Source organism: Schistocerca americana, chromosome 1 (assembly GCF_021461395.2).
Source record: "Schistocerca americana isolate TAMUIC-IGC-003095 chromosome 1, iqSchAmer2.1, whole genome shotgun sequence".
NCBI lineage: Eukaryota > Metazoa > Arthropoda > Insecta > Orthoptera > Acrididae > Schistocerca > Schistocerca americana.
Genome location: NC_060119.1, coordinates 995,494,900 through 995,505,389, shown reverse-complemented (window position 1 = coordinate 995,505,389; position 10,490 = coordinate 995,494,900). Strand labels below are relative to the sequence as shown.

At 38.9% G+C, this 10,490-nt stretch overlaps 1 protein-coding gene across 2 annotated transcripts in view; it reads left to right on the top strand.

Moving 5' to 3' along the window:
• The first annotated feature begins 4,229 nt into the window (after positions 1 to 4,229).
• Positions 4,230 to 10,490, top strand: part of LOC124616026 — an 86,271-nt gene continuing 80,010 nt past the window's right edge. For both annotated transcript variants that reach the window (XM_047144255.1, XM_047144247.1), the window contains exons 1-2: positions 4,230 to 4,341; positions 5,687 to 6,127. The gene's annotated coding sequence lies outside the window, so the exon portion shown is untranslated. The remainder of the gene's footprint in view (positions 4,342 to 5,686; positions 6,128 to 10,490) is intronic.

The following is a 10,490-nucleotide window of genomic DNA, read 5'->3' as shown; positions in this document are numbered from 1 at the left end:
GTTCCCTTAAATAAGGAAAAATTTAAAGTGCAGGTCTTTTACAAATATATATGACATATAAAGTAGATCGCTGAGGAAACTAATTGGCATTAGAGATTAGGACAAATTATTTCTGAGATGTGGTTCCAGTTCCCAACTTGTTTATGAAATCTTCCAGTTTTTTATTAGTATATTAAATGCTCATCATGTTCCAAACATAAAACACATAACTAGAAAGACAAAACCAAGGTATGCCCAAGACTTGGAGACTCTAAAGAATTAACTACTGCAGTTAAAGGGCTTAAGCAAAGTTAATAATTCTTTTGAAATTATGGATCTGCAAAAAAGTATCTAGAAACTCTACAAGAAATAGTTACAGCAGGCTAAAGAAACGTGCAACACTAATTTAATAAAAAAAAGTAGTAAAAAACAGCAAAGCAGCCTGGTCAGTAATTGATAATATTAAGGGTGTAGTCAGGATCTCGTGATAGTCCAGTTCTGATACCAGCAGACACATTCAACCAATATCTTGTAAGCTGTCAAAAGAAATCAAAAAGTTAATAAGAGAATCTAATGAAACATATACGGATTTTCTTAAGAACACAAACCTACATCATGATCAGAGTGGACCTTCATTAAGCAACTTTAGCAAGATAAACCAATTGAATGTTCTTGAAATTTTCAAAGACATGGAAAATTCATATACTACAGATACTTTTAATAAGTCAAAGAACCTGCTGAAAAAGTAATATATTATATTATAGTTCCACTAATATATTTTATAAGCTTGTGTTATACAGGAAGAGTTTTTCCTGATCCTCTCATATTATCCAACATGACTACCATCAAGGGAATCAAGTCGGAACCTGCAAACTACATACCATCGTCACTGATCTCAGTGATAGCCAGTGTTGGTAACATACCCACTGAACTACCAAATTTTAGTGTAACAAATCAAAGAAATGACTATAAAATAAGAACCAGTACTGTTAAGCCCATACGACAAAACAGACTGGCAGAACAAATAATAGTCATACCTACATGCAAACAACATGAACTGTGTAGACATGTCATAAGTATGCCAGTCACATAATATAAAGAAAAACTGCACAGCTTCTTGTTAGCTAGCCCATTTTATTCTTTAGAAGTATTTCTAGAATGTCAAATATGACAATGAAAATATTTTGTAATATTAATAAGTAAATGTACTGACGATGTCTATTGCATGTACAAAAGTTCAATGGTTAACAACGAATTTACTTCTGAATCTAAAAACTATCGCAAATGCAGTGTTCTAGAAGTGTTCCAGAAATTGGGAAAACACTCGGATAAATCTATAATATGTTATGGAAATATTTTTATGAGGATAACATTGATGTAATGAGCGTTTGGCGTCATTGGTCGAGGGGCGCCTTGCGAGGCAGGTCCGGCCCCCTTGGTACAAGTCTTATTACATTTGACACCACGTTGGGAGACCTGCGCGCTGGATGGGGATGAAATGATGATGAAGACAACACAACACCCAGTCCCTGAGCGGAGAAAATCCCTGACCTAGCCAGGAATCGAATCCGGGCCCATGGTATGGCAATCTATCATGCTGATCACTCAGCTATCGGGGCGGACACATTGATGTAGACTAAAAAATAATCTCAGTATTGTGTCCAGTATTCACCACTGTTGCTTTTACTTGCATTGCCCATGTTGGCGTCAGCACCACGACCCTGCCAACATTTTGTAAGAGTAACATTGTGTGTTGTGCACCCAAGTTTCATCGATATAAAAGAACTTACCACTTTGGTCTCTTAATGTCCTTACTTGTGTCAAGTATTTGCATTGGCTGTCGGTTACATCAGTTCTATTTACTGGAATGTTTCTTTTACATACAGGTCACCTTACAGTAAATACCATTTCACAGTGTCTTGTGGCAATAACTAATTTTCGTAATTCAGGCACTGTGTTTTCGTCTATGTGAAAGTCCCCCAGCACTTGTCGAATTACCGATTTTGGGAAGCTGTTAACAAAAATGCATTTCTTTCCAAAATTCTTAGTGCTCTTTCTTGGCAATGCTACTAAACCCAGTGGTTTATTTTATCATTCCATTCCGATGGATGCTATCGTGGCAAGGTCGACTTTTGTATAAATTGCAACCCTTTACTTGGTTTAGGCAATATTCGCCCTGAGTTCTTTTTGTGACAACTCTTTAATAAAAGCTGTAATTACTTTAGGGGCACCTTTACTCCAGAGGTACCTCTTCTTTGTGTTGTGCACATTTTCATGTGATGTAGTACACTTATCCATCACTTCTGAATAACTAAATATATTACAAAATATATTAATTAGACTATATGTCACTGGTTAACTATAATCACACAAACAAAATAAGCTGGGTTTCCAAAGGCATGAATTTCTTACAAGTGTATACCCTCATGAGGACTCACATAAGTCTACTTATATCTAGAAACACTTAACTTGTACACTGTCATGCCAACTTATGCAGAAGCTCATAGGTATTCTACTTTCTTACACGATGTCACTTCCTCCACCATTGCTTGCAAGCTTCAGCAGCTTCCACTAGTAGGGTGGAGGGGGCGGGGGGCACCTGTTCTGGTTCATTTGACAGTGCAGATCTATGATTGTTTGGTTATGCATACGCAAAGTTACTGCCCTGCCAAAGTAATAAGGTTAGGCTGCAACTAAGTATATAAGTACTTTCTAAAGTAGCAAAATGTTCTTAAATGGTGCGATAGGAATATCACTTTAGCATTCAGAAACTCTTTGTTATCACTTATTTGTGGTAGAGTAAGACACCATATTTTGAAGTGACAAAATGCTTTGAAAAATATTGAAACTGTGAGTGGTAACTTGCTGAAGTTCATATTACTACAGAACAGCCAGTGCTACAAAGGTACTTTTTTATTTCAGTATAATGATGATAATTTTTTGGTTGAATCTTTGAGTTCAAATATTACCTTGAAATATAAATTTATTTGTAGTTTTAGACATTTAAAACTACTGTTGCCCCTCAGTAAAATTCTGTCTGAATATAACAGCGTTCACTTGGGCTCTATCAATGAGTAATGACTGTTCTGCACTGTATTACAAAGTTTGGTTACAAAATGAAGTACCGATACCATATTGGCGAAACAAATGTACAGTATATTTATGGCATCTGTGAACTATCAGAACCTTGACAAGATCTGAAAATAGAAACAGAGCTGACTTGTTGAGACAAAAACCTTACTTTCTGATCTACCTTCAATACATTGAAGGTAACGTAAAATTTTAGAAATAGTGCTCTTCAGACTGCAGCGATTCCATTGCCAGATATCCCAATGGTACTCGTAATTTAATGCGAGCTGGCAAGGTATCTTGCATATTTGTTGTATTAGACTTTTATACAGAACCAGAAATATAGCTCAGAATATTTCAAAATTGATTTTACTCATTATAAAAAAAATTTCGAGCGAAACATAATCCTCATCAGACAACTCCCTTATTATCATGTTTGATAATCCCAAACGATTCGTACGAGGTGCCCGTTTCCATTTCCATCATCTGTGGGCCCGGTTTTTCTTCGTCAGTGTCAGCTAAAAGCTGCGCAACTCCCGTATGAATAATCTCGTTTGTGGCCATCTTGAAAGTCGCGTAAACAGCCTTTCCACTTCAGGCGTGTAGAAACACTTTAGTGCATGTGAGTGCAGTGGTGGGGGCAAGCATGTGCCTGTGGAAACTCGGCTCAATGAATCCCCTCTCGCTGCGCTACACTACTGGACGCTGGACAGAAAATGGATAACTGATTTTGGGTGTGCTTGTAAAGCAGTCACAGAGATCGTACGGGAAAGGCTTCTTTCACCACCGCTGCTGCTCGCTCATGAGTTTACAGACAGGCTATAGTGGCGTAGCCAACTTCAGGCTGATAGTGGACTAAGCAATGTACGTTTTATCTTGTAGTTCTGTTACTTTGTTTATTGTAATGACGCCACGATACCTGCTGATGGCTATTTGAATCGGCGTTCGGGTAATCGAAAGTCAGCTTTGAACAATTTAATTTTAAAAACATCTGCTCATTTTGTATTTCAGAATGTGTAATTCCGTTCCTTTGGCATTTGTGTTTTCCATTGTTTAAATCCTAATGTGAATCATGTAAGTACTTTCAGACTGAATATCACAGACTGTATACTTCTAGTTTTCTGGACTTCGTACCGTTAGCGGGAAAACATCTCAGGCCAGCGGTATTGCTGCAAGTGGCGCCATTGTTCTCTGGTCAGTAGCAATTCAAGGCAGCCAATCAGCCATGTTTACTTTCCAGTGGGGTGTGTAGACCCATAGTGGGGTGGTTTATCATCCCATGAAAACACACAGGTTTGTTCCAAACTGTCTTCACAAATATTGAGTTGTTTAATGCTTAACCCGTAAACATTCGCGTGTTGGACAAATATATTGTGAATACGGATTTCGCAATCATCCGCCGAGAGGGTAAATCTGCTGATATTTTCAAACACTTTTGAATCGTCAATATTTGTAGCCAGTTTTGAAACATGCAGTGTTTTGTGTGTGAATTATTAGGGATGTGGCTTCAGGAGACCTTTTTCTGTTTTTGTTTTAGAACGTACTGATACGGAGACTTAGCTCGTCGTGTGACGGTATTTGTTTAAATCGAAAACATTTTTGTCATTACCAGAAAAGATCGACTACCATACTTAAATTCAGCACGTTAGGAGCCTATGATGTTTCCTATGCCATGTACTTGAAGATGAACTTTGTTATAGTTCTGTTTCGCCCATATCTTGCATGGACCGACGTTTTTCCTGAAGTTTCAACGGGCTAAGAAATATCCGATCTTTAGTTACGCTAGACTCATATTAGCCGTATCTGTTTTGATCTTTTAGTAGTGTATATTGTATTAAAAAAAGTTGCAGGCGTTGTTTATAAACACTCAAAAGTTGATGAACGTAAAAATCTGCCATTAATTCCTTTTATCCACATTTAAGATATGTACCGTAATAAGTTGAAGAATGTACTGAAATAACTTTATTGTAATGTAGGTCCCACAACGGTGCATTCGTTGTGATAAGACCCCTCGAAAGCATTTAGTATGTGTTGTGGATAGGGAGCCTTACTTAATTAGTTATCAGACTTTATTATGTGTGTGAAAAGAGAGTATTTGTGATAAATTAAGCCTGGATGCTGGATATGAAGGTTTGTATGGTTTGCAAAATCCCCTCTTTCTCAAAGGAGGTGGATCTAAGAGTGGCATGCCCCTTCTTTCTAACCTTCTTCAACATAATCCTCTCTTCTAATCCTTCTGAAAGTTGCGTTATTTAGTAGAGAGAGAGTGAGTGAGTGAGTATGTTTTTGTTTTGGCAGCGCTGGTAAGTACTGCTCTGTCAGTATTCAGTACATGTAGTGTGTTAGTTAAAGGGTGAAGGGTGAAAAGGTAATTATGGGTCCCTTTTTGCTCCAAGCCATCATTATTTAACCACCTTCTGATCTATTTGTTGAAAATACTTTTAATGCAATTATAGTGTGAAGGCTGCTGTTGAAAATTAATTACGTACCTTTGTGTCCAGAATTATAGATCATTCAAATAAATTGTTCTGTACTTACTGCCATGAAATTATTAACATTTTGACGTTGTTTTAGTGTAGATTTTCAGCTTGTTTCTTGTAGGACAAGTTATACATACGTATATTTCTTTCTGTTCCAGTTTCAGAATGGGATGGAGCCTCTATGTAGTCCATCTGCATAATTAGATGAAAAATAGATGTTGGCATCTTAGTGTTAAAACACATTTGGACATGGATAAATATGAAGAAACAGGAATGACGATTATATACTACAGATATTTCTTATATTAGTATGTGTGCTTCAGTTATTGCAGACTTATATCAAGGTAGCATTGTCAATAAAGAACAATGCCACACATGAGTATTATTCACTAGAACTATTTTATGGAACTTTTATGCCATTTGGATTTGGAAAGCCACTTTGAAACTGCTCTTAGCTAGAAGTTGTTTGGACATGAAGAATAAACGGAAAGTTGCTGTACTAGCTCACTCCAGCATTCCACATTACCGAACATCTCGTGAGCTAGAATCAATGATTTTTAACTTATGCTCTTCATTGCCATCATGTTTCACATGCTGAGGTGAGTGCCAGGTTTGTTTATAAATTTACCCCAAATTGCTGTTAATTATTCACGTGTTTCATGGATTATAATTGTGACTTCTCACTACAATGTAGAATTATTTTAGAACTTTTTCTCGGTGAAAAATGTGGCAGAATCCTGACTTTATACAGACTGTCTTTGAGCAGCTTCTTCTTCCTTTTTTTTCCATATAGTGCTTTATACATAACTTGTGTTCAATCAGTCTAAAAAAATAGTATAAATGTATAATTCTGTACATGAAGCACAGCTTATATTTCTAAGTAGGCGTATTGCTTAGTAACATGTCACTGATGATTGGGCAGGATTTCTACTGGAGATCACTATGCTGTGTAGTGAAACTTGTTGGAAAAAACTAGTTGTAATGTGATCTTCACAACACATGGCCAGCCCATTTGCTACCTTGCAATACCAGCACTTGAAAACAGAGTGAGTTGGAACTTATTAGTGGTATGTGGTTGGCTGTCACGTTGGAACTTATTAGTGGTATGTGGTTGGCTGTCACCATTCACCTTACCTGAAACTTGGCCTGATACTCCATTTGTCAGTCACATTTATTATTTTTTTGTTGTATTTTTATTGTGTCTTCTCTTGTGGTCTTCTTTTTTGCATTTGTGTGCCCTTCACATTTGTGACTGCTTACCTTCTTCTCGTCTACTGCTCGTTGTTGTATCTGTATGTATTCAGTCTGCCTAACCGTTGTTCGACTTACGGACTGTGCTGTTATAAAATTGTAGGCCTATGTATTGCCACATCGTCATTAGGGTAAACTTCAATACTATTCCAAACTTAAAAAACTTAGTAACCTTGTCAATGTGCAGCAGTAGTGCCTCTTGCAGAAAATTTGTGAAGTAGGACTGGTAATCCATTTGTGATAAAGTTGAGAGTGAGTAGAGTTAGAACACTGACACTGTATGTTTCTTCAATATTTTTTCAGCTATAGGTGTTGACTGACGGGCTGGTCTGAGGTGTGGGTTAGGTTGCAGTGGTGTATGTTCTACAAACTTAGATGAAGACCCAGCTTTAGTTTTGTTATCAAACTGGTAATGTTACAATGGGCTCATTGTATAAACATCACTGATTGTTGCTCAATTTGATATAAGTTCAGAAATTGAACTCTGTTGAGGACTCTGCCCTGCGGAGCAAAGGGGGTTCAGTGTCGATCTAAGTTAGCATGGTTACTGACATGATTACCATGCTTCAACTCTAGGTATTGATTGTAGTCATCAATAAACACTATTTGTCATCAAAAGTATTGTGTTAAAAGATCGAGGAAAGTACACTGAAAAAATTCTCCCCATATGAAAAACATTTGTCAAAGTTCATGAAGGCAAAAAAAAGGTTGCTGTTGATTTCAATTCACAGAACATCAGGACAGATCATGACTGAGAGTGTTTGAAAATATGTTATGAAAATACTAAGAAGAGAATCAAGAAGTCAAGTGCAGTTGAAATGAAAGGGTATAATTTACTGGTGCTCTTTATAGTTATTAAATTTAATCTTTATGTAATTGCATGTGGTGTGTAAACTGGAGCAAAAACAGTGTCAATATCTTTCAAGATTGAAATGCATATAACTGGAGTCGGTAATTTTGTCTGGCCTACTGTTACTGGAAATGAATAGAAGCTAGTTGCAATCCTGGTTGCAGTTATTTCACATCATCAGTAATTGAAGAGACAAATGTTAAGGCCTCTGTACATGGTTAAACAGTTTGTCAACTTGTACTAGATTGGTCAAATTTTTGCCAATGTATGGTCAACTTGACATGTTTGTGAAACAGTTTGTTTGACGTGTTGTAGAAGAATTTAGTTTGACTACAGACTTGACAGGGTGGCAGACATTGTGTTGATTTTTTGCCACAGATGCTACCAAAAAATATCAACAATACAGGAGGAAGGATAGGTTGCTACTCGCTGTAAAGATGACAAATTGAGTTGCAGACAGACGTAATGAAAAGACTGTTCCACACTTAGCTTTTGTCAGGAGCCTTCTTGAGAAAGGAACACATTCACACTGGCAAGCACATCTCACAAAGACATGACCACCAACTTCGGCAGCTCAGACCGTAATGCAACTGCTATGTGCAACAAAAGCAACAATCTGGAGGGGATGGTTAGGGATAGCAGGGAACAGGTGGGGGGAGAGAAGAGCTCTGCCTGGCGAGGTGTGCAGGGCCTATATGGAGGCGTGACAAGACTGCCATCAGGTGCAGCAGGAGGAAGCTGTGGGGGAGGAGGGGGGGGGGGGGAGATGGGGAGCAGGAAAAGAGAGGAGCATCCATTCAGGAGTCCATCTATGTTGTGGAACAGTCCCACTGTGGTGTTTGTGTGGATCCCAGGACATGTCAGAATCCCCGGCAACGAACTTGCCGACAGGCTGGCCAAACAGGCGACGCAGAAACCGCTTCTGGAGATAGGCATCTCCGAAGCTGACCTGCGTTCTCTCTTACACAGCAGGGTTTTCCAGCTTTGGGAGATGGAATGGCATAACAGTACGCACAACAAACTGCATGTCATTAAGGAGACTATGAATGTGTGGAAGTCTTCCATGCAGGCCTCTCGCAGGGAATCAGTTGTCCTCTGTCGGCTCCGCAATGACCATACATGGCTAATGCATGGTTACCTACTCCATTGCGAGGACTCACCTCATTGTCATTGTGGCTCCCGAATGAGTCGTCCACCTCTTGCTGGACTGCCCACTTTTAGCCACTCTGCGGCAGACTTTTAACTTTCCCAGCACCCTGCCTTTGGTGTTGGGCGACAATGCCTCTACAGCAGCTTTAGTTTTACATTTTATCTGAGAGAGTGGGTTTTATACTTCTATATAGGTTTTAGCGCATGTCCTTTGCCCTGTGTGTTCTCCACCCAAGTGCTTTCAGGGTGGAGGTTTTAATGTGTTGCGGAGTGGCTGGTTTTCCCCTTTTATTCTTGTGGTTGGCCAGCCACTATGATCTGCTTTCACGTTTTACTCTCTTGTATTTCTAGCATCTCTCTGTGGTTTTTTTTTTTTTTTTTTTTTCTTGTCCTCGTTTGTTCCTTTTAGTGTTTGTTGCCTTCCCTTCATTCTTGTGCCTTTTCCTTTCTTTCTGTTTTGTGTTATATGTTTCGTCCGTCTTATTCTTACACTTTTGGCATTGTTTTATTAGGAACAAGGGACCGATGACCTTGTAGGTTGGTCCCTTCTCTCGCCTTTAAACCAACCAACCAACCAAAGGAGAGGAGTGGGGAAGGGGAAAGGCGAGTGGGTCTGTTGGCAGAGAGTGGCACACAATAAGGGTGGGGATGTGAATAGGAAGTGAGTGATAAGACAGAGGGTAGGAAACTTTTGGTGGTGGGGCAAAGAAAAGTGGAATGTGGAGTTAGTAAAGTGGTCGAATGTGGCCAATAATAATAATAATACCACCACCCATTTTTGTGTCTCCTTTGCAAATAATACAAGGACATCGCATTTCATTTTATCTGTGTTTGTGACATTCAGTTGTCAGCCCCTGCCAGGCACAGACAGAAGATTATCTTAATGTCATATTGTTAATTCTGGGAAAGTAATTAGTTACTCATTTGACTACAGTGGACAGGTTAAACCATCATGCTATGCAGCTCCTCGGGTACTGTCAATCTGTGTCCATAACCTTACTCTGAAAACCACTGCAAAGTGCATGGCAGAGGGTACATCCTGTGTACTAGTTATCAGGGCCATTCCATTCACAAATAGATGCAGGAAGAATGATCGTTTGAATGCCACTGTGCTTGTTGTAATTCTTCTTACCTTGTCCTCGCAATCCCTATGTGCATGGTATGTAGAGGGAGGTGGTATATTCATAGAATCATTATTTAGGCCTATTGTCAGGTCTTGTAACTTTGTTAGTAGACTATCTCGGGATAGTTTACATCTATCTTCAAGTCTGCCAGTTCAGTTTCTTCAGCATCACTGTGACTCTCTCCCATGTACCAAACAAACCTGTGACCATTCGTCCCACCTTTTCGGTATATGTTCGATATCCCCTGTTAGTCCTATTTGGTAAGGGTCCCACACACTTGAGCAATTTCTAGAGTGGGTTGCACGAGTACTTTGTTGTCCATCTCCTTTGTAGATTGAGTGCACTTTCCCAGTATTCTACCAATAAACCGAAGTCTACCACCTACTTTACCCACAAGTGATCCTGTGTTCCACTCAAGTATTTGTATGAGTTGGCTGATTCCAACAGTCACTCATTGACATTATAGTCATAGGGTACTAAGTTTTTTTCGTTTTGTGAAGTGCACAATTTGACATTTGTGAACACTTGAAACAAGTTGCTAATCTTTGCACCACTTCTTACCAAGATCTGACTGATTGTTTATGCAGC